The sequence below is a fragment of the Harmonia axyridis genome, chromosome 2 (genome assembly GCF_914767665.1).
Source record: "Harmonia axyridis chromosome 2, icHarAxyr1.1, whole genome shotgun sequence".
Classification (NCBI taxonomy): Eukaryota; Metazoa; Arthropoda; class Insecta; order Coleoptera; family Coccinellidae; genus Harmonia; species Harmonia axyridis.
This window is the reverse complement of record NC_059502.1, coordinates 1,558,823-1,583,877: the sequence shown is the minus strand read 5'-3', so window position 1 is coordinate 1,583,877 and position 25,055 is coordinate 1,558,823. Positions and strand designations below refer to the sequence as shown.

General features: G+C 36.8%; 1 protein-coding gene across 2 annotated transcripts in view; it reads right to left on the bottom strand.

Annotated features, from left to right (window-relative positions):
* LOC123673861 (probable G-protein coupled receptor B0563.6) overlaps nucleotides 1-25,055 on the bottom strand; it is a 98,740-nt gene that overhangs the window by 48,506 nt on the left and 25,179 nt on the right. The window contains exon 1 of one of the 2 annotated variants that reach the window (XM_045608579.1): nucleotides 18,094-18,228. The exons of the other annotated variant lie outside the window; for it this stretch is intronic. The gene's annotated coding sequence lies outside the window, so the exon portion shown is untranslated. Of the gene's footprint in view, nucleotides 1-18,093; nucleotides 18,229-25,055 lie in introns of those variants that run through there. 2 annotated transcript variants of the gene reach the window in all.

The window sequence follows — 25,055 nt, the reverse complement described above, 5'->3', positions numbered from 1 at the left end:
TTTGAATTTGAGAATTCGAGTTGGTAGGGATTGAAAATGTCATTGACAGAAGATTGAATTTGGTTCAGCTTGTGTTATGGTTATTGGTTTTGATCCAAAAAAATGGTGAAACTTCATAGTATCAATTTCGAAAACCTATTGTTTAGTTAATTTGAGTATTTCTCCCAGAAGAAGAAGGCAAGCCATTACAGCCTGGATTATTAGTGGAAGAAAATCTGTGCAGTTCGATCTCAAAGAATCATAGAATGATTTGATTGTTACCAAAATCAAAAGCAACGATTATATCAGTCTGAACAGCAGTTGACTAAAAAGCATCTGGATTTTAATCAAAGAGAACATTACATAAAATTAATTGGTTACAGAACAGTTGATTAATGGAAAATTCTTATTGATAATCAGAAAAATATAATAAATAGAGTACGAATTTATAGTAAATACAGAGAATATTTCCAAAAAAATGTGAAATTCATTTATCTAGAAGAAACCTGGTAATTTGAAAATAGCAGTCTTATTCAACAGTAGACAGAAAGAAAAAAACCCAAAAAGTTTGCCAAGTATATTCAAGAGTAAAGGTAGAAGGTACTACACTATTTTCAGAGGAATTGATGAATTTTTACCTGGATGTTTTGACCGATGATTATAAGGATTATATAAATCTATGAATAGAGAATTATTTATTAATTGGGTTGTAGAATAAATACCTTTCCTGCAGAAAATTGGAATACCTAATATGTTCCCAGCTCAGATGATGAATTTCAAAAATTTTTTGAAGAATGACCCTAACTATAAATGATATCAAGCTATATAAAAGAGATCTGTAAACAAAGTCTTCGCATTGCATCTGTAGTTTATTTATATTCTATTTCGAAATTGAAAATTCAATATCTGTTTTTTGTTTGTCAATGAGTAATCCAAAAATCTAATTAATTCTAGTTTTTACTGAGTATTCAATCGAAAAAACTATTTAAAAGAGTAAATTTCAAGAATTTCTTCAGCTCTTAACTACTTCAAGATAATAACTGAAATTTTATTAGAGTATTATTTTCTCTTCTTATAAAGGAGCTATAAAGCTCAATTTGATAAAGCTCTTTTTCTTCCATGCCACATATATTAACATAAAACTTCAGCCGAATATATAAAGAACAATTTCCATGTAGAGGTGGGATCAGATTCATTATTTATGATAAAGTGAGTATTATGATATGCATTTTGATGGAGTGAATATTATATTTTACGAAAATGCGTTGTAAATGAGAGAACCTCACCCAAGGAAAATTAATAGACCAGCAGAAACAAACCTTTGTCCGAAGTTTAATATTATCTTGTGCATCTTTCAATGGAAGCAGATCCAAACTCTCTTCTTTGTGCTCTAAACTTGCAACAAAGGACGAGCTAATTTAACCTTCATCCTTCATACTACCCAATATAGCTTAGTTTCACGACAAAAACTATATGGCAAAACATAATGCCTCCCATTAATTTTTTTTCTTTCTTTAGCCATAGAAGACGAAAGTTTCGCTCAATGAAGAATCGTTTCCGCTGATGCTGAAACATCTTCATCTGTTATTGTGAAAGCTCATAAAATGAAGTCGCCAAATATTTTCTTCCGTGTTCCGTTTCCCGTTCTAATTTCCTGGTTGGCGGGTACAGATCGAGATGTGGAGGGGGGAAACGGCCTTCCTAATAGGCTGCAAAACATTCTATACCCACTGTATCTACACATGACTGATTATCCTCTCAGGAAGTTTTTTTTTCAGGGAAACATCAATTCTGGGAGATAGTTAGGAGGGGTTTCTATCGATTTGTACTGCTGCAGGAGGAGATATTAATCATGTCTGTCAAAATATTTCGGGGATATATTCAACTACTGATCCGTTAATAGACCTAAAGGACGTTCTATATTTCATCCAATAAATGGAGGAACTATGTGGAAATTGATATCGCCCAACATTAATTGAAAACCTAACCCAACCTAATAGAATGGTGATATTTTATACAATTATAATCAATTAATCACTTAAACCTACTGGTCTATTCGTTTATAAAAATAGCACAGGGATTATCAATAAGAGGTATCAGTCCGTTAGCTGTCACTTTTGAAGCTTTCATCTTTTCACATTCGAAACTTTAATAAAAATGGGATGAGAAACGCTTCAACAACGAATTGAAATTGTTCAAATTCACTACAAAAATGGTTCAAATTTTGCAGTCTCAGTTCGCAAAATTGAAGCACTTTTGGCTAGTCGTAAACATCTTCTCGACCGGCTGAAACTGGTGAAAAAATTTGAGCTGTTCGCTCAAGTTGATGATGTGAAATATGGAAACCGTGTGCGTCGTTCGAGAATAACTGAGGATATTGCTGCTGTAGCATGTAGTGATGACGAAAACCCAGGTTCCTCGATTACTTGTTGAACTCGAGAATAAGACTTTTGAAATTCAGTTCAGTTTCAACCAGTCGATCACCAGCAATGTCATATCTTCGCTGATTGGGTCCTTGAAGTGATCAAAATGATTTTTATGGAAAAATCTTCTTCAGTGATGAGGCATTTCCACCGTAGAGACTTTCATGAACTGTCTTGGCATTTGGACTCGAAAAATCCAAGAATGAAAATGTTGAGGAGCCTCTTCATTGTTAACGTCTCACTGTTTGGTGTGATTTTTGGATTGGTGATGTGATTGGTCCATACTCACGGTGTATAGATGCTACCGACTTATAATAAATGATTTTTTTATGGCCGGAATTTGATGATATTGATGTAGACGACGATTCTTTTCAACAAGATAGCACTACGTATCACAAAAGCAACGAAACAAGCGCAAGTGGTGATCACAATTGGCTATCGAGATCTTGTGATTTAACACCTTTAGATTTTTTTCTCTGAAATCACGTGAAATATATGGTCTGTACCAACGCTTCATAATCGATTCAAGACGAAGACATTAATAATTCGTTGGTTTTACTTAAAATATACTCGTCTGAATATTGTTGATATACCTCAAGTGTATGTCGAAACACCGTTACATCCAGAAAAACTGACCGTTTGGTGCGCTTTATGGGCTGGTGGAATCATTGGTCCGTACTTCTTCGAAAACGGTGATGGCTAGAACGTTACAGTCAATGGTGATCGGTATAGAGCCATGATTACTAACTTTTTCATTCCTGAATTGAACAACCATGAGGTCCAGGAGCTGGGGTTCCAACAAGACGTCGCAACATGTCACACAGCTCGTGCCACAATCGATTTATTGAAAGACAGGTTTGGTGACCGCCTAATTTCACGTTTTGGACCTGTGAATTAACCTCCAAGATCTTGTGATTTAACACCGCTAGACTACTTTCTGTGGGGCTATGTAAAGTCATTGGTCTACGCGGATAAGCCACAAACCCTTGACGATTTGGAAGACAACATTCGCCGTGTTATTGCCGATATACGGCCACAAATGTTGGAAAAAGTCATCGAAAATTGGACGTCTAGATTGGACTACATCCGAGCCAGCCGTGGCGGTCATATGCCAGAAATCATATTTAAAATGTAATGCCGCGAGATTATCTTGCGGATAAATAAAATTCATGTCAATCGAATAATTCATCGTTGTTTTATTGCAATTTAAAGTTCTATAGCTCTAAAAAAAACACCCTTCACTAACATAGAGCTATTTATTTCAAACTACGCCCACATTTTTTCAATTCAGAATAATCGAACGCTCTTTTTTCAGACCGAACAGGAAAATGTAATCAGGAAAAGGAAAAGGTATGAATTAACGTAATATAAAGAGCGGATATTGAAGTTGCTCCAGAATCAAGAAACGAGAGCAATCTAAGTAGAATGCTAAATTAGATCGGAAGCCAAAGACGATGATAAGGTGAAGGCGGTTCTGTTGGAGAGCTTGGATTGGAAAATCGATGGAAAAAACTCTAACGAAATTCGAAAAGAATTCATAACTCTACGTTTTATTCCTAACCAGAACGTGTGAATATTAAAAATGGATACTTAAGAGGAAAAGATACGGTTGGAACAATTAAATTTTTTATTCGCCATAATATTTTTTTATTTCTTGTGTTCTTCCTTCCTATTCACACGAATGTACATTAGAAAATCCGTGACTACGTATTTGAAGAAGAGTGTGAAATATTCTAACTTCACATCAGTGTTTTTCTTATACGAAATACCTTCCCGATTTAATATTGTAACGGATGTTTTTTTTCGAGGTATATAACTTTAAGTTGGCATTTCTGTTCAAGATGGCAAACGATTTAACAGCTGTCAAGTGATTTATTCTCAGTTTGGTTTGGCAATTCATCATGAATAGACTAACGCCTGAACAACGCTTGCAAATAGTTCCACAATCGATTTATTGAAAGACACGTTTGGTGACCGCCTAATTTCACGTTTTGGACCTGTCAATTGGCCTCCAAGATCTTGTGATTTAACACCGCTAGACTTCTTTCTGTGGGGCTATGTAAAGTCATTGGTCTATGCGGATAAGCCACAAACCCTTGACAATTTGGAAGACAACATTCGCTGTGTTATTGCCGATATACGGCCACAAATGTTGGAAAAAGTCATTGAAAATTGGACGTCCAGATTGAACTACATCCGAGCCAGCCATGGCGGTTATATGCCAAAAATCATATTTAAAATGTAATGCCACAAGATCATCTTGCGGATAAATTAAATTTATGTCAATCGAATAATCCATCGTTGTTTAATTGCAATTTAAAGTTCTATAGCTCTAAAAAAAACACCCTTTATTTCACAAGTTTTCAACATTAGGAAAGTCAGTCATCCCCTGGTTACTGTTAAGTGAAGGTATCCTTCAAACGCAAATAATAAACTTTCAAGAATATTTAAAACATCCTGATCCACCCCACAAAAAAAAATCCAAGTTATTTGCGTGTATGCAAATGTTTGAATTAACATAGGAAAAAAATCCTGATCACCCAGAACAGCAATAATATATGCAAATGGCTCATTTGTCACAATCTAACAAAATACAGCATCCCTATCTGGAACAATACCCCCTCTCTCTTCTAGAGGGGTGAACGAACATTAAAACTAAGTACTCACTCAAAACGTCGACAATAAATATTTGCGCAAAGTGGCGCAAAGGGATTTGCTGCCGTTTTCAACACTTATTATGATTTAGTGGGGGATGCTTCGACCTACTGTCCAACCCCTGCCAACTTGCAAACAAATAAAAACCTGGGCACCGAATATTTTCTGACTGAACGAACTTCTGGCTGGATCATTTTATTTATTGGAGCTACGTTTGTTGATGCCGGAAAAGTCCGGGTTCGGGAAACGCTGAAGTGGTGGAAAACTAGTGAATAATCCCGGAAAAGCAACTGAGGGGAGATTCGACGGTAGGTCAGGATGTTATTGGCTTTTGGGGGGGGATTTGAAACACCTTTTGTTATTTGAGAGGTTTAGTCGGTTGGTTCGGGGTTTTGGAGATCTAGAAAAGTAACTCAGTAATATTTATTTGAGTAACAAGAATGATATAGACGTTAATAAAGAAAATATATCAAAATTAGAACTAAAAAAAACGAAGAAATATCCTTTTAATTCTATAATCTGATTATTTTTTCAGAAGCAGAACGTTTTTTTCGGAGAAATATTCAGTCTCATCGAAACTCTTATTTTTAATAAAATAATATTAGGCCTTGGTTTGATGCACAGATGGCGGTGTTAGTATTAAATCCATATGATTTTTAGTTAGTACCAACCTTCAAACGATACGTGTCAAAATTTGACAGCAGTCCGACCATTAGTTAGTGAGATATTGCATTGTGAGTGTAGCTACTTTTGTTATTTGAAAAAAGATGGAAAAAAAAAGAATTTCGTGTGCTGATAAAATATTGCTTTTTGAAGGAAAAAATACAGTTGAAGCAAAATCCTGGCTTGATGCAGAGTTTCCGGGGTCTGCACCAGGAAAATCAACCATCATTGACTGGTATGCTAAGTTTAAACGTGGTGAAATGAGCACCGAAGACGGCGAACGCAATGGACGCCCAAAAGAGGCTGTCACCGACGAAAAACTCAAAAAAGTTCACAAAATAATTTTGAATTACCGTAAAGTGACGTTGATCGAAATAGCAGACATTGTGAAGATATCATCCGAACGTATACATCATATCATTCACGAATATTTGTACATGAGAAAGCTGTGTGCAAAATGGGTGCCGCGCGAGCTCACAATCGAGCAAAAGCAACAACGTGTTAATGATTCTGAGCAGTGTTTAAAGCTGTTTAAGTGCAATAAACCTGAATTTTTGCGTCGATATGTGAAAATGGATGAAACATGGCTCCATCATTTCCCTCCGGAGTCCAATCGACAGTCAGCTGAGTGGACTGCACACGATGAACCGAATCCAAAGCGAGGAAAAACACAACTGTCGGCTGGCAAGGTTATGGCATCAGTATTCTAGGATACGCAAGGTATAATAATCATTGATTACCTCCAAAAGGGCCAGACCGTCAACAGCAATTATTATATAGCGTTATTGGATCGTTTGAAGTATGAAATCGTTAAAAAACGGCCCCATTTGAAGAAAAAGAAGATGCTGTTTCATCAAGACAATGCGCCGTGTCACAAATCAATGAAAACAATGGCAAAATTGCATGAATTGGGCTTTCAATTGCTTCTGCATCCACCGTATTCGCCAGATCTGGCCCCCAGCGACTTTTTCCTGTTCTCAGACCTCAAAAGAATGCTCGCTGGAAAGAAATTTAGCGCCAATGAAGAAATAATCGCCGAAACTGAGGCCTATTTTGATGCGAAAGACAAATCGTACTACAAAAATGGTATCGAAAAGTTGGAAGATCGCTATAATCCCTGTATCGCCCTCGAAGGCAACTATGTTGAATAATAAAATCGAATTTTGCCAAAAAAAAAGTGTTTTACTATGCTAGACCGGGGACTTTTCAATTGACCTGTTATGGATATTTCTCATTGCAAAATTTGAACAAATTCTTAAAAACTATCCAGTACAATATAAAAAATAGCAATCAAACGCAAGAAAAACCTTCTACAAGCGTCGATTTCTAAATGCGATCATCTAAATTCCCACCCAACAGTGATTGAACGTTTCTCGAAGTCGATCGGAAGCCTAAAAAATAGTAGTCTTTCGATATTTTGGTCTATCGAGTTTTACAAATTAGGCAGAATTCTATTCCAGAGCCTACTGGAGCATAAATGACCGATAGTCCGACGAACTTTGGGAAAACTAGAGAGATTGATTTCGTGTCAAAGGATGTTTACTTGGTGTTTTCCACTTCATGGATTCTCTGGTCCCTTTCACAGATCAGAATCTGAGGTTCGCGCATCTGCTTGGATCAACTAATTCGATGAAATATGGATTTTCGAGTAGATATCAGATTTTTATGTGTGACTACGTGATTATATGATGTAGGTGGTTTTTGCACTTCAATGCCATGTAATATTCTTTCAGAGATTGATGTACAGGGTGGGCAAATAAGCGAGGTAAGCGGCTATATCTCAGGATCCACTGATCGTAGGGACTTGCGGTAAAGAATTTTACCACTAAAGTGTACAAGAAAACACACTGGAAATTATTTTGAAGTTCATACCTCTACCGCTAGGGGGCGTAATAGCTACCGTCGAGTAGAAAAATGAATTTTACTCGAAAATGTTCCATATGAAGTTGAAGAAAAAATATCATCACTGTAATCATTGGAAAATTCTCTATCTTTTTGAATTGTCACTTTCGATTTTACGACATCAAATAAGAGTAGGTGAAAGGGAGAAATCTGACTGATTGAAACGCCTGTAACTTCAGTTTGGCTCAACATTTTTGAGTTTATCAGGTCTCGTCTGAAAGATAATATCTTGTTGATTGAGGGCAAAATATAGTCATGATAAATTTGTTTTTGCTGCTTTCGATAGGGGGCGCTAAGTTAGAAGTACATTGTTTTGTTCATTTTACTCCGAAATTTCAAATGTAATGATAGGATTTTCTTAACAGAAACAGAAGTTCCATCAAATTTGCATGAAAAAACCTGAAGGTCGCAAACCGATAATTTAATGCGTTCTGGAGTTATGGACGAAAAAAGATATTCTTCAACAGATGCACTGAAAAACTAAATTATAACTTTGATTATTGGCAATAAAATACCAAAATTAAACTACAAAACCTAATGAGCAAAATACATAGAGGTCCCACACTTCCTTGAATCTGTTCCATCTCGCTTTCAGAGAATCCTTCAAGATTTCCTCTTCAAATCCATCACCATGAAACTTTCGTTGAAGCTAGTACGAAAAGGGAAACTCCAGAGACAAGTAGTAATGAGGGACCAGAAGCAATTAACGACAAAACAGATTTATCTACTTGAATTAACTGTTCAGGGTTCCTGGAAGGTCGAGTCTTCACTATCATTCATCCTAGGAACTTTTACGACCATTATCACACATTCCTTTTCATCACTCCAGAGTGGCATAAATGCTAATCTAGAGAGTGGGGGGAATCCTCTTATCCTTGTTCAGAGACAATCGCATCATCTGAAATAATTGTCAGGATTTCGGCATCAGATTTAGATTTGTATCGAAGATGACAAGCTGAGTGTTTATTGGTGAGATCTTCAACTTGGGTAAACTACTGAACTCAATCCTTTATAGTCTTCTCGGTTTGTTTCTAGTTGAGGGAAATTCGTCTAACATTCTACAAACATTAACACTTCATTCCATGAATCTCGGGAATCGCCAGTAAAAACAAAAATTATTCGATTATTCCGTCAAAATAGTCAGCTTTAAAAGTAATACATATAAAGGGTGTTTTTTTTTAGAGCTATAGAACTTTAAATTGCGATAAAACAACGGTGGATTATTCGATTGACATGAATTTTATTACTCTGCAAGATAATCTTGTGGCATTACATTTTGAATATGATTTCTGGAATATGACCGCCAGGGCTGGCTCGGATGTAGTCCAATCTGGACGTCCAATTTTCGATTACTTTTTCCAACATTTGTGGCCGATTATCGGCAATAACACGGCAAATGTTCTCTTCCAAATGGTCAAGGGTTTGTGGCTTATCCGCATAGACCAATGACTTTACATAGCCCCACAGAAAGTAGTCTAGCGGTGTTAAATCACAAGATCTTGGAGGCCAATTCACAGGTCCAAAACGTGAAATTAGGCGGTCACCAAACGTGTCTTTCAATAAATCGATTGTGGCCCGAGCTGTGTGACATGTTGCGCCGTCTTGTTGGAACCACAGCTCCTGGATATCATGGTTGTTCAATTCGGGAATGAAAAAATTAGTAATCATGGCTCTATACCGATCACCATTGACTGTAACGTTCTGGCCATCATCGTTTTTGAAGAAGTACGGGCCAATGATTCCACCAGCCCATAAAGCGCATCAAACAGTCAGTTTTTCTGGATGTAACGGTGTTTCGACATACACTTGAGGATTAGCTTCAATTCGAATGCGGCAGTTTTGTTTGTTGACGCAGCCATTCAACCAGAAGTGCGCCTCATAGCTAAACAAAATAAAATGGACGTAGTGCGCGATACGTATTCCGCACAGAACCATTATTTTCGAAATAATATTGCATTATTTGCGAGCGTTGTTCAGGCGTGAGTCTATTCATGATGAATTGCCAAACCAAACTGAGAATAAATCAGTACTTACTTACTTAAACAGTAATGCGAACTTAAAGTTATATACCTCGAAAAAAACACCCTATATTAGCACTCTAAATGCCACAAAAAAACTGGATATTGATCTCAAGAACAGAAAAAGTGTCGATGTACTGATAAAAGCCATACATTTCTCCATATTTATCAAAACACACGTGCCTTCGTTAGCTGCTGTATAAGAAAAAAATATATAAAAACACCCTGGAAGGCTTCGTACCGCCAATTCAGAATCGAACCTGAATTCGTAATTTTTTTTTTCGGGTATAATAATTTGCTGTTATAGGTGTTCATATTCATCGGGTGGTCCACAATTATTTCGTCTTTCCTCTCTTCCACAGGATCGTGAGTGGGAGGTCCTTTCGAAGATGTGAAGCACTTTATTGAATGGAGATAATCACATCAAAGTGAACTCATTAGAGCATTCGTATTGGGGACAGAATGGATTCCGATACTTGAGACTGTGGAAGAGTATAGAAGTATGTATTTCGTTTGAAAATTTGAAAATCCAATATAAAATTCATAATGAGTTGTTTGAAGTGTATGCCAGGCCAGGAAATCTATATGTTTAAAACTGAACACCATCACATGACATTTTCGTGATATGACAATATTTGCCTAGAGGAGTAGGGACAAAAATAATCTGCTTTGTTGACAGAACGAAAAAGTTAGGAATTTTACAATAGTTCCAACTTTCATCGAAAGTTTGTACTCAACGAGTCTTTACATTTTCGTAGAATTAGAGTTTTGCCTGTTTTTTAATGATTTTTTGTAGGATTTTTTTGACGAATATTTTTAAAATACATCAGTGCTTTGTAGGGATGCCATATCATCAATTCTTTCGCGAAAAACGAAAAGTTACCAAAATTATTATATTAAAAATAATTAAATACAAAATTTAGATTATTGCTCGAAGGAATTATATGAAAACGCCTTACAAATCGGTGATTTTTAGAAAGAAATAGTATCTGTAATTTCGTTTTGAACTGAGCTTTCACGTGGTGGTGTTCCCCTTTAAGAACGTCATAGATTTTGATTGAATTTTTCTTTCTGTCAAAAAATAATCTAATTCCATCCCAATAGAAATTATATCATTTTTAACTGTGTATACATTTTTGACATTTCTTATGTCATTTGTATTCACTAGGTTATTCCATTAATGAGAAAAAAACATTTTATTTGGCTACAACTCCGAAACCATTGAGCGGATTTGACCCAGTCAAGAACGCAAGTAGCACAGACCTCAACTTCAAAAATAATCATATAATTCATCACTGATTCATAAAAAGAGCAGAATAATCGAAAATTCTAAGCAATATTCGAGATTCACACGAACACGTTTGCGATATTCTCAAAATGATTCCCCAGAATCCAATATTGCAAATAACGCAATAAAAGTACCTACAAAGTATTATCTCATGAGTAATTGTTCAAACAGCTCCGTTTCGATTGAATTACAGCCTAATTGCGATTTTTCAATTATACGCTATGACTTTTCTTCATTCTCATAAGAACTATTGCTTTACGACCAATCAAATTCAAAATGATTTCGAGTATTGAATGGTATAAAAGAGTTGCATCAACATCTGAACTGCATACAAGTCAAGATGTTGAAAGTGTATCTACTTTTGGTCGCCACAGTCTGTTTGGGAGTGCATTCAGAGGTATGTTACTTCATCATATTTCAGCTCGTTAATTTCGTTATGTTTTCACCTCTGCCTTGCTAGATTTAACTGACACCGTGAAGCTAGCTTCTAACTGAAAATAATTTATTCCACGATTTGCAATTCTTGTTGTTGAAGGATTCAGTTTTTGGAGTTTTTATAGAGAAACTGAAGACTTTAGCACACTATGCTCTTAGTTTTTGTCAATTGCCTATACTTGGTAAAGCACTATTATAAAGATGGATTCTAATTTTTGCCAGATGTAGTCGAACCTTAACAGGTCTGATAGAATTACGCTATACTAGAATCTAAAGAGATATTTTAATTAAAACAAGTTTTTAATACTACTAAGTTTTACTAACAATTAATTGGTAGTAAAACTTAGTAGTAATAAAAACTTCTTTTAATCATGATCAACTACCAAATAGTAACAGTTCAATATTCGAAGAGATATTTTAAATCAATATTTTAGGTGCAGATTGGAACCCCTAGAGCCAGAGCTTCCTTGGATTTCTGCATGAAAGAATCGGGTATATCACCAGAAGAACACTTGCATAGGTTTGACACTGATGTCAAAGCACAATTGGGCCATACTTTGGCACTGATGAAAGAAAACAAGGCATTTGCTAGGTGCTTTGTGGCAAGAGGTTTGATGGCGGTAGCGAATGGATTGAACCAAAATGTGACTAAAGCTTAGAAATCTGTGATAGTTTCTAGCTTTTTCATCTAATAAATATATTTAACTAATGAGAGGTTTTCTTTCACGAATTCTATCCTTAAGGTCTTGAATCGATTGCAATGCATTAGCAAATATTCTATCTTTCACGTGATCCCAAACGAGAAAGTCTAAAGGTGTTAAATCACAAGCTCTCGGGGGCCATTTGTGATCACATCTTCTAGAAATAATAGAGTCAAGGAACTTTTATTGCAAAATATGTCTCAACAGCTCAAATTTTTCCACCAGTTTCGCTATTCTGACCGAGAAGGTGCTTCTCAACGAACCAAAAGTGCTTTAGTTCAGCGAACTGTGACAGCAAAATATTTCACCATTTTTGTAGTAAACTTCAACAATTTCAATACATCGTTGAAGCCTTTATAGTTCCATTCTCAGTAATGGCGTAGTTTATACTTGTCAAATGTCATAGGATGACAGCTTCAAAAGTGACAGCTGCCTAGATAGCGGCAAGTTTCTTATTCGGAAGGATCTTGAATCAGCCTGTATACCAGTGATGCTTCTCTCCATTCTCTATGGGGATAAAAAATGTGCATAATATAAATCAAGGCATTTTTAACACCATTATGCAGTATTTTTCATAAAAACTCAAAACAACGTTTTGTTTGCAAACGGAAGTAAATCCTCTGGTGCATGGATGATACAGTTTGGTATATTGTGATAGCTGTGAATTAATTCCAGTGAAATATATGCAGTCTCGGCACACGACAAGTTAATTTATTGCTACACGAGCCAAGTGTTGATGGAAGGGGTCATCATGTTGCTCTGGAAGCGTCCTAACAGAGTCTGCGTTCAGTCTGTTGTAAGAGGATCACCAAACTTCTCATGGAAGATTCATGAACTGTCAATTATGTTTTATGTTCGAGTGGAATATTCAATCTGCGTTAACTCATTCGAGGTTTACAGAATGGTAGCTTAGTGGTTAGCACTTTTGCTCTGGGACAAAAAAGTTCGAAACCATCGACAGTAATAAAGAAGTTATTTGTTGCCTAGCAACTTGATCAGCAACCAGTGCAGAATGAAAGTCGGTACAAAATATACACTGCGCAAAAAAATTAACGCACATTATGGAAATCTCAAATTTATTCTACAACTGAAGGTGTTCTCAATGATAATTATTTTTATCAGAATTATGCATGCATATGTTATCCACTTTCAACGTTTTTCTTCAATACAGATGTTTTTTCCCAGCAGGAATAAAAAAAGATGAGATTATCTCATTTTGAATGTATTGGCTCCATTCTGAAATCAGTTGTTCTCGATCAATTCTAGTGATCAATAGTTTTTCTTTCGTTTGATTTTCTACACTCGATCGCTATGCAACGCGAAACACGCAATTTGACCCAAGAGGAATGTGCCCAAGCAGTAGTTTTGCGAGAAGAAGGGTGGACATACACAAGAATTGCAGAAAGGTTTGGGGTTTCCCATACAAGTGTGTCCAGAATGTTGCAGCGATTCAGGGAGACAGGTATGAATGTCCGAAGACCAGGACAGGGCAGACCACGGGTAATAACTGCCTTTCAAGAACGTTACTTGAGAGTTTCTTCGTTGAGACAAAGGTTTGCAACCGCTCGCCTCCTTCAAAATCAGCTTGAGCAAACTCATGGGGTGCAAATTAGCACTCAGACAATAAGAAATCGCCTCAGAGAATATGATTTAAGGCCTCGTATCGCGGCAAGAGGCCCATCGAAGGGCGCGTTTGGATTTTGCGGGAGAGCATATCCATTGGGAAGAAGCTGATTGGGAAAGAGTTCTCTTCACAGATGAGTCTAGATTCTGCCTCTACCATTGTGATCGACGTTCCCTTGTATACAGACGTCCACATGAAAGATATGCTCAGTGCAATTTCCTGAATACTACTGGTTTCGGGGGAGGATCGATTATGGTATGGAGTGGAATATCTTTGACTGCTCGCACAGACCTAGTGGTCGTTGAAAATGGAGCTATGAATGCTGATAGGTATATAAGGAACATTCTTGAAGAGCATGTAGTGCCATTTGCCCCATACATTGGTGAAAATTTTATTTTCATGGACGATAATGCCAGACCCCATCGCGCGCATCGTTCAGGAGTACCTTGAAGAGGTTGAAGTCTCTGGAATGGAATGACCAGCAAGAAGTCCAGATCTCAATCCGATTGAGCAGGTTTGGGACAACCTCAATAGAAGGCTGAGAAGTTCAGAAAATCATCCAGCTACTCTTAATGACTTAGGAATCCAACTCAGAGTAGTCTGGGAAGGATTAGATCAGAACATTTTAAGATCACTCATTTTGAGTATGAACCGTCGTTGTCGAGCTGTAATTAACGCAAGGGGTGGAAATACCAAGTATCAAATCACTTATCAGCATTCCAGTATTTTGGAAATTGTTTATTTCTCTTCTTTCACATAAGATTCGGTGAAATCCTGAATTTTTCTTCCATTTAATGTGTCTTGTTTCGTTCAAAACCTTCCCAAGAGAACATAAAAAATAAGTTATAAAGTCAATGTTGAGTTAACTTTCATTAAAATTGAGATTTTCAGAATTAGCGTTAATTTTTTGCGCAGTGTATTAGTGATATTTCTTTTATTTAGAACTGAAAGCTATTCGTCCACAGTATAACATCCTTCGAAATGTTGAAATAATCCGCTTTATCGTAATGATAAACCTCAGGGCATGTTATTCTCCATCGAAATGGGATTTTTCGAAAGATATAGCAGACCGCCAGCTGGAGGTCTCTCAAATTACATCGATATTTTTTATTCCCACCTTGGTCAATCCAGAAGCAAACAAATTTCATTCCGACGCACTTCCACGGCTTTTATTAGGTATTTGGTGGCTTTTATATCAGCTCGGTTTTCAATAACCGAGAAAGGTGCGATAATAATTCTGGGCATCTTATTTTATTGAGGTGTTTAAGTGCCTTCAGACCGTTTTTTTAGGTTGGGGTCTGGAGGAGAATATGCCTGGGAAATTATTCTGGAGGTGATATCTGAATTTTATCTCTTGATTAATCGAAGTGGAAAGCGCTGTTTGGTGTGAGGAATTGCTTCTTGGTCTGCTCCGTAAATTTGGTCATTCGCCTAGGAGAGGAATAAAAGTAAGATGTCATTTTGAGGAATTGCAGCAGTTGTGTAGAAACGGTAAAAGTGGGTACATTTTTTTTCTGTTTCGTATTTTTTCGTTTCTTGATTCCGAAGCTTTGCTTGACTTTCTCTTTAAATAATCATTAATTGGTTCAAATATACTCTTTTTTGTTTCTCCCCAGCCACTTTCTTCGAAGTTATTTCTCTATTGATAAAAATAATATATTAGATGTAAAACTTTGCTTCCACGTTTTGCAATAGATGTCTGTAGTGGTTAGTGGTAGTTAAAATAAATATATCGTATATGTCATACAAAAAGCTTAGGTATTTGTAAACATAACGCCATCGAAATATTAGTCGATTTGTGTCTGCATCATAAAGTTATTCTTGATTAAACATATCAGCTTACGAGTTAAATTCTCGTCATTTGCGGGAGGTTTTAATTTTCTGAGGCTAATTGAATGCGTGGGGCCGCTATTACTGAAAAAACGTGCCGAGAGTGGTTTCAACGCTTCAAGAACGGTTATTTTGACCTCGAAGACCAGCATGACGGTAGAAGAGAGTTGGTTTTCGAAGATGCAGAATTAGAAGCATTACTTGATCAAGACTCGTGTCGAACGCAACAAGAATTGGGAGGATTACTGGGAATGACGCAACAAGCCATTTTCAAAACGCCTGAAAATCATGAGAATTATTCAGAAATAAGGATATCGGGTGCAGTACGAGTTGAAGCCGAGAGATGTTGAACGGCGCGTCGTTTGGCGCGATTGAAGTTTGTTTTCTGAATTTCTGATATATTTAGGTATTTATTTCAATATATTTTGAGTAAATATGAAACGTTGATTCACTTTGGGACATGAAAAGTAGGTTCTTTGTGGAGAAACTCGCGAATTGAGTGAAATATCGTATCACTGATAAGTCTTCATTTCCGCGCGCTTCATATCAAATTTGATAGTTCATGTCGGGGACAAAATTTGCTTACTGAAAATGACATATGCTCCCTTTATAACGCTTAGGTTTCATACAATAAGGCTAGACTCACTGATGACGAATCCATCCCCAAATTCGATTCTCTCCGATCATCTGGCCATGTATATAATAATAGCCAATTAAAAAAAATAGAATTGAAATTTTCGGTGTAGGTTCATATCTGGAATTCTGTGATTAAGTAAGTGTGGCAACTAAGTGGTCCCTGCCATATACACCCTCACCTCCATACCGGAGTGATAACTTTGTCGTTGAACGTTTGGGTTTGCGTAGCGTGCAGCGCCATCTCTCGGGGTAGCAAAGAGTCACCACGCTTGTATTTCATTAAATGAGCACAGCCGTTCTCTGGAACAAGGAAATAACAAATCCCTGTTTTAATTTCGTGCCGCTCTCATACTCGACTTAAATCGAATAGGAATTGAACATTCACCCAAAATGCTATCCAGAATTTCCGTATCCAAATGGGAGAATTCATTATGAAACAATCCGGCCCAATGTTGAATACGCAACGAGAAAAAGGAGTTAAGACTCTGGAGAATTTCAATTAAACTATGGTAACCTAGATCCACTACATCCGTAACGGAAAATACCTACTCGTGGTGCAATCCCATATATCCTCATTCTGAGGAATTGTGAAAAATGTGGATTCGCTCATTTTAGCCGCATAGAGGACGATGTTCCATTTTTCAACGCTCCATTAGCTCTATTCCGGCACGTTATAAAGAGCCGAGAATTTGAGGGCTTAGCATGCAGTGATATTTCATTGTTCCATCGTCGTGATGCTCATTTTGAGAGCTTACAACAGATTCTGAACGGCGATCAAGCTGTTGATAACTGTTCAGTGAAATAGAATGGAATTTTAGGAAATTATTGTTACATACAACTTAACACCCGCCGTTTTTGTCTAGAATAAGAGGCTTTATTGTAAAAAACTGGCTATACATCTATGATTCAAAGTATTGTCCATCGCTGGCCACTACCTGCTCCCATCTTTCGGGCAGCGTACGGATCCCGTGTTGAAAAAACTGGTCATCTTTTGAAGCGATCCACGAATCGATACAATTTTTCACTTCTTCATAAGGCCGGAAGTGCTGCTCAGCCAGATCGTGTGCCATTGATCGAAACAAGTGAATATCAGGTTTGGCCATAGACGTGAAAGCATGGCCAGGATATACCCATAATTTTTTGCGCTTGAGATTATCGTAATGAACCCATTTTTTGTTTCCAGTCAAAATGCGATGCAGAAATCCCTTCCTTCTCTGCCTTGCAAGCAGCTGTTAACAAACAAACAAACGCCGCGACGTGAAACAACAACTAGGAGAGCAAAAGTTGCCAAACCTTGGATTTTAGCAGGTAGATACAGAAAATAATAAATATTCTGCTCATAATAAATTCGACAATTAGGAAAAATATCAGATTCCAACTATTCAAATTCGCATATTCAATCGGGAATCACTCAAATAAATATAATTCATTTAATATAATATACATTCATAACGATATAGTAAAATTGTGGATTTGAAAATATATCACAATCCGACAACGTAATCTAACCATGTTGGGGACATGTAAAATTTGCGTATACTCCCTCTATCTATGTTCATTACTCTATGGAATTCACACAATCCAAAACTGTGAAATCGAACACCATCTTTATGAACTGACTTTAATGAAGATGACATTTTTCGTGGTTTTCGAAAAAATGATAGTTTGATAACACTTAAAGAAATTTTCAGATAACGTAAACTGAGCAGAAACAAACAGGTGGTGGGAAGTATTTTGGAAGCAATCAATTCCTGATGAACAACACTCACACTGTGAGTGTTATTGGAATAGTTTCCTAATGATATTGGTGCTATTTCGATTCTAACGTGTTTGTTCAGGCAATCGAGGTGATAGTTCAGTAAACAACGAGATAGTTTTAGCAATCTCGATGATAATTGATATTAGGTACTGATATTTGGCTACATTACTACGCACTTACGTTTTTGTTTGAGTATTCCAAGAATGATTTGATTCTTCGGCAACATAACATTCCAAGAAACGCTTCGAGATTAAAATACAGTGAATGCCAGTTTGAAATAAACACTTTTTTGAGATCGAATGAAGCAGTTCAGTCCAGCTGCCACAAAACTCTAGATTTACGAACATATGGATAGAATGATATCTTCCTCTTTCGTATAACAAACTACCAAAGCTCTCTGGCAAGAAGAATCTCCAGAAAAAATTGCACACTCGACAGTTTCGTCGGACATTTCGTTAGTGTGCCATCGAATTGAATTGCATGCAAGTATGGCGCCATGTGGGATCGATTCCATATAATTCTCAGATTACAAGATAGAATAAAAATACTTATGGCTGAGCACACGAGAAATTCATGTCAACATCCATTTTTCTCGATGGAATGGTCTCTGCGATACTACTGTCGTAACGTTTCTGAGTTGGAACTTATATTTGGGATCAACGATCTAACCCAACTACTGTACTTGACGATCTTTTAATTCCCACGCGATAAAATATAAGTTATCTGGAAATATAGCTTTGTAGCTGCTCCAGGTGGAAAGTAAACGAACATTTTGAGCTAGAATTGACACAGTGTTGGAAGTAAAGGGTGTTTTTTTTAGTAGAACTTTAAATTCCAATAAAACAACGATGGATTATTCGATTGACATGAATTTCATTTATCCGCAAGATAATCTTGTGGCATTACATTTTAAATATGATTTCTGGCATATGACCGCCACGGCTGGCTCGGATGTAGTCCAATCTGGACGTCCAATTTTCGATGACTTTTTACAACATTTGTGGCCGTATATCGGCAATAACACGGCGAATGTTGTCTTCCAAATGGTCAAGGATTTGTGGCTTATCCGCATAGACCAGTGACTCCACATAGCCCCACAGAAAGTAGTCTAGCGGTGTTAAATCACAAGATCTTGGAGGCCAATTCACAGGTCCAAAACGTGAAATTAGGCGGTCACCAAACGTGTCTTTCAATAAATCGATTGTGGCACGAGCTGTGTGACATGTTGCGCCGTCTTGTTGGAACTACAGCTTCTGGACATCATGGTTGTTCAATTCAGGAATGAAAAAGTTAGTAATCATGGCTCTATACCGATCACCATTGACTGTAACGTTCTGGCCATCATCGTTTTTGAAGAAGGACGGACCAATGATTCCACCAGCCCATAAAGCGCACCAAACAGTCAATTTTTCTGGATGTAACGGTGTTTCGACATACACTTGAGGATAAACCTCACTCCAAATGCAGCAGTTTTGTTTGTTGACGTAGCCATTCAACCAGTTGTGCGCTTCATCGCTAAATAAAATTCGCTTATGAAAATCGGGAACAACGGCAATTTCATTTTGGGCCCATTTGCACTATTTGGAAGCGTTGTTCAGGCGTGAGTCTATTCATGATGAATTTCCAAACCAAACTGAGAATAAATCACTTGACAGCTGTTAAATCGGTCGCCATCTTGAACAGTAATGCCAACTTAAAGTTATATACCTCGAGAAAAAACACCCGTTAGTTTATATCTCCATCTTCCATTTTTAGTAATGGTGTATTTGTTACTAGTTATATGTCAATAGATGACAGTTTGAAAAGTGACACCTGTCCAAATAGCAGGGTACTCAAAATGAAACCTTTTATTGGGAAACCCATCGGATCTCCAGTCATTATTGTTCTTGTCCTGCCTTTTGAAGACCTGCAATTCTCAAGTGAGGTGAATGACAGGTGTATAAACTCCCTCCACACCTCAAAACGTAAATCTCAAACCCCCACAGCAATTTCCTCAACACACCTGAAGCGTTTTTAATCGCTAATAGCAAACCCCTCCCAAAACCCTGGAAGAGATAGAAGAGTGACAAGTGCTGTTTATGAATATTATCGAGTCTAGACATCAGAGGGAGCCCGTAAAATACATGATGGGATTGCAGATGGAAAGGATCATCGGCTTGTAACATCTGCCGCGCAAAAATAGAACTGCCAAATAAGTTCGATGTCATATCAATCTCCCAGCTGTATCACTTCATCAGTCGCATACGATATTTACTACAAAGGGACTTGGAGAGGGGGGTGTTAGTAGAGACATGCATGGAATATGCCACTTCTGGCACGTTGTTAACCGAACTTTGATTCCGATATGCCTCTGTCATGTTGGGATGTGGATAGGATGTGTAGGAGATCTGAATCGCTAAAAAGCTGAAGCTCGTCGATATTAGATTTTTGTCGTGGTTGCCTTTTTATGTTGGCTAGGAATTGAAATTCGTTGAAAATGGTGTGGGATGTACGATTCATGTATTGCATTTCAGTACGTTATTGATTGTGGGTGTTGCACGACGCGTCTCGAAGATAATCCAAATTGTAACAACGCCAGACTTCAATGGTCCAGCTGACAAGGATCAATAATAGAATCTTCTACTCGCTCTGCTCGCCGAAGGGGCTCCGCCCCTTGGACCCCGTCACTATGCCGGTAGATCCTTCACTGGGTATCCCTCTAGAAAATAAAAGATTTTTTTCGGAAACCATGTATCGTTAGCTGATTTTAGACGATTCACTCGGTATCCTATGCTGATTCTAGGGTAGAATTCTATAAGACTTCTTTCCTAGAACATACCGGTTCGCCCTTGCTCACATGAAAATATTTGATGCAAATAACTTTCCATGACGACAAACCAAGGGCGGTCCTAGCCTTAAATTTTGAGGGGGTTCGCCGTTAAGGGTTTCGAGTTTTTCTATGGGACCAAATCCCAGATTACACCGATATCGAGCTTAACCTCTCAAAAATATTTATATTTAGATATTTATATGAATATTTATACAGGGTGTTTCAAGTTTGAAGGCCTATTAGACGTTTCTGGAGAACGGGGCCGATTTGAAATCTGAAAATTCAGAATATGACATTGTTCATGATGCCCTATTCAGCTAAAATATTTTAGAAGTTCTGGCACTTCCGGTTATACAAGAATTAAAAAAAAATTCTTCGAAAAAAACATTTTTTTTCATTTTGTGTCTCAGATATTATAAAGATTTCCATTCTCAATTACTCTCTGCTAAAATTATTGCGTTAGTTCTCATAGTTTTCAAAATATTAAGAAAAAACCGTAAAAAAGAGAGAATTTCCATAGTCACTATCACGTGAATTATTTTCACTGTGAATATCCTATGCGTATACTCAATTCACTTTCACAAACTAGAATGATGTTGGAATATCGTGCATATCTTGAATTTGAAAAATATCATCACAGGGTGTTTCAAATATTGTGCCAAAAATTGTGAACAAAATTTGATCATAACTTTCGATTTTCAAATCAGAACCCTATTTTTTTGTGATTTCGTTGAATTCTACGGTAAAAATAAGGGTAGTGTTCAAACATGATTATGCTCTCAAATTCAATAATTCAAGAGTTATTCCAGATTTTATGAATTTATGTTATACGTAGGGTCAATTTCATTCAATCTGTTTCTAGAGTGCGTTTCAAATATTCAATTATTTCAAAGTGACAGGTGTACTCATTATTGAATCTAGTAGATTATAATTTGATGATATGAATCCCCGTTATTCAAATAATGAAATTCTGGATCTATTCCATATCCACGGTGAATGCAACAGAATTGTTTCGAGAACTTGTCGAGCATTCAATCAGAAATATCCTCATTTACCACCAATTGACGAGAAGATAATTCGGAAGGATGTTTCAAACTTTCTGTTACTCCCTTTTCATCACCACGCTGATTTTTTCCTGAATTCATAAAATGTATTCTACCGCTTTTTCATATGAATAGAATTGGCACACAGGAGTCCTGCATGATTTTATTTCATTTGGTAGGTAGAGGTTTTTTCTTCTAGGTAGGTACTCCATCCAGTATAATGGATATTCATGAAGTATGCAACATCCTTTCAAGTAGATGAGGAAATTTCTGATTTAAAATTTGATGAGTTCTACCAATAATTCTATTGCATTCATCGTGAATATGGAATTAGATATTTATAATACAAGTGCAGAACTTATTGATATTCTTCCAAGAGTTCAGAATGACCGAGTGGTAGAATGAGCCTTCTGTACGAGTTTTAAACATTATGTTCCCGAATTCACTGCCTTTTTATTGAAATTGACGGAAATTTCCATAAATATCTATTAGTGATTTTTGCATTGAAAAATGTTGGTTGGGAGAACAGTTTTCCGTATCACAAATTTGACAAATAATAGATAAATCCGTTCCAGTCTATTTTGTTCCACAAAATGTGCCGGAAAGAACTGATTTGCCACATAATTAGAGAAAAGTATATCCAGAATTTTGTCATTTGAATATCGGAAATTCAATTCGTGAAATCAAATTAGTGAAGCTTTGATAATGAAAATACCTGTCACATGTAAAGTAATTAGATATTTAAATTTCTATGGTCATGCTAGTCTGTCTGGAAACAGATCGAATAAAATTGACCCTACGTACAACATAAATTCATAAAATCTCAAATAACTCTTGAATTATTGAATTTGAGAGCATAATCACGTTTGGACACTACTCTTATTTTTTTCCGTAGAATCCAGCGAAATCACAAAAAATAGGGTTCTGATTTGAAAATCGAAAGTTATGATCAAATTTTGTTCACAATTTTTGGCACCCTGTGATGATATTTCTCAAATTCAAGATATGCACGATGTTCCAACATCATTTTAGTTTGAGAAAGTGAATTGAAATAGGCATAGGATATTCACAGTAAAAATAATTCAGGTAATTGTGACTAAGGAAATTTTCTCTTTTTTACGGTTTTTCCTTGATATTTTGAAAACTATGAGGACTAACACAATAATTTTAGCGAAGAGTAATTGAGAATGGAAATCTCGATAATATCTGAGACATAAAATGAAAAAAAAGTTTGTTTTGAAAAAAATTTTTTTAATTCTTATATAACCGGAAGCGCCTGAACTTCGAAAATATTTTAGCTTAACAATGTCATATTCCGAAATTTTAGATTTAGGCGTACAACTTTGCTCTTGCCGTTTTGCAATAGCTGGCTGTAACGGTAAGTGGTAGTCGAAATAAATATATCGTAGATGTCATACAATAAGTTTAGTTATTTGTGAACATAACGCCATCGACATGTTAGTCGATTTGTGTCTGCATCATAAAGTTATTCACGATTAACCATGTCAGCTTACGAGTCCAATTCTCGTCATTTGAGGGAGGTTTTAATTTTCTACTGAAATATGAATAAATCTGCGGCTGAGGCTCATCGAATGCTCTCAAATACCTATGGTGAGGCCGCTATTAGTGAAAGAACGTGCCGAGAGTGGTTTCAACGCTTCAAGAATGGTGATTTTGATGTCGAAGACCAGCATCGCGGTGGAAGAGAGAAGGTTTTTGAAGATGCAGAATTGGAGGCAATACTTGATCAAGACTCATTTCAAACGCAACAATAATTGACAGGATCATTAGGACTACAAGCCATTTCAAAACGCCTGAAAGTCATAGGAATGATTCAGAAACAAGAAAAGTGGGTGCCGTACGAGTTGAAGCCGGGAGGTGTTTGAACGGAGTTTGTTTGTTTGTGAACAGCTGCTTTCGAGGCAGAGACGGAAGGAATTTCTGCATCGGATTGGGACTGGAGACGAAAAACGGGTTCATTACGATAATCCCAAGCACATAAAATCATGTGGATATCCCGGCCATGCTTCCACGTCGACGGCTAAACCGAATATTCTCGGTTCTAAGGTCATGCTCAGTATTTGGTGGGACCAGCTCGGCGTAGTGTATTATGAGTTGTTAAAACCGACTGAAACGATCACAGGCGATCGTTATCGAACGCAATCAATGCGTTTGTGTAGAGCATTGAAAGACAAACCGCCGCAATACGACGAGAGAGTAGATGAATGGATTTTACTGCATGACAATGCTCGACTCCATGTTGCGAAAGTCAAGATATACTTGAAAAAGTTGAAATGGGAATTCCTACCCCACCCGACGTATTCTCCAGACGTTGCTCCCTCGGACTATCACTTGTTTCGATCAATAGCACACAGCCTGGCTGACCAGCACTTCCTATCTTATGAAGAATTAAAAACTTGGATCGATTCGTGGATCGCTTCAAAAGATGACCAGTTTTTTCAATTCGTACGCTGCTCGAAAGATGTGAGAAAGTAAAGTGACCAGCGATGGGCAATATTTCGAATCATAAATGTATAACCAGTGTTTTACAATAAAGCCTCGAATTTCGGTAAAAAAATTTGTACGCTTATGTATTTGTTATATTATAATATATTTATTTACTTATCACGGTTTTAGCTATTCAGGTAGAAATTAAAAAAAAAATTGTTTCATATGAAAAAAAAAGAAGACAATTGGCAAGTATAACACAACATCTAATTTGGTCTGTGAACCCTTTGAAAACCTTGTAATCACAGCGTCCTCGTCAACATCAATGTCCCTGTATATCTTCAGGAGTACTGAACTGAATCCGATGCCAATATCGAAAAAACCAGAATAACACCATATGAACTACCATTTATTCATTTCGAAAATAAACTTGCCGAATTTTCTGCTCGAATAGCTGTGCGAAAATTATGAGTTTCCATACAGTTTTATAATACGTCATAATCTCAAACAATCTATTAATATGAATTTCCACCAAGTAAAAAACCGATCCCATCAAGAAGATCTGGCATACAGGCAACGTTACAGATAATTAGACCTAATATTAGGTCTATGCATCTGACAGACGTTACGTATTAAACATGATGGCCGCCGCCATATATAAACAATCGATAAAACCATCGATTCTGACGGAAAAAAGGCATTTTTATTTCAGGGAAAGCTTGAAATGTGATTAATTAATCATTTCTAACGAGAATCAGTTAATAAAATACAAGAAAACTAGCTATTAATGTGGATAACCTCACCTTCATTAGGCCAATTTCACAATTAAAAAAAAAAAAACT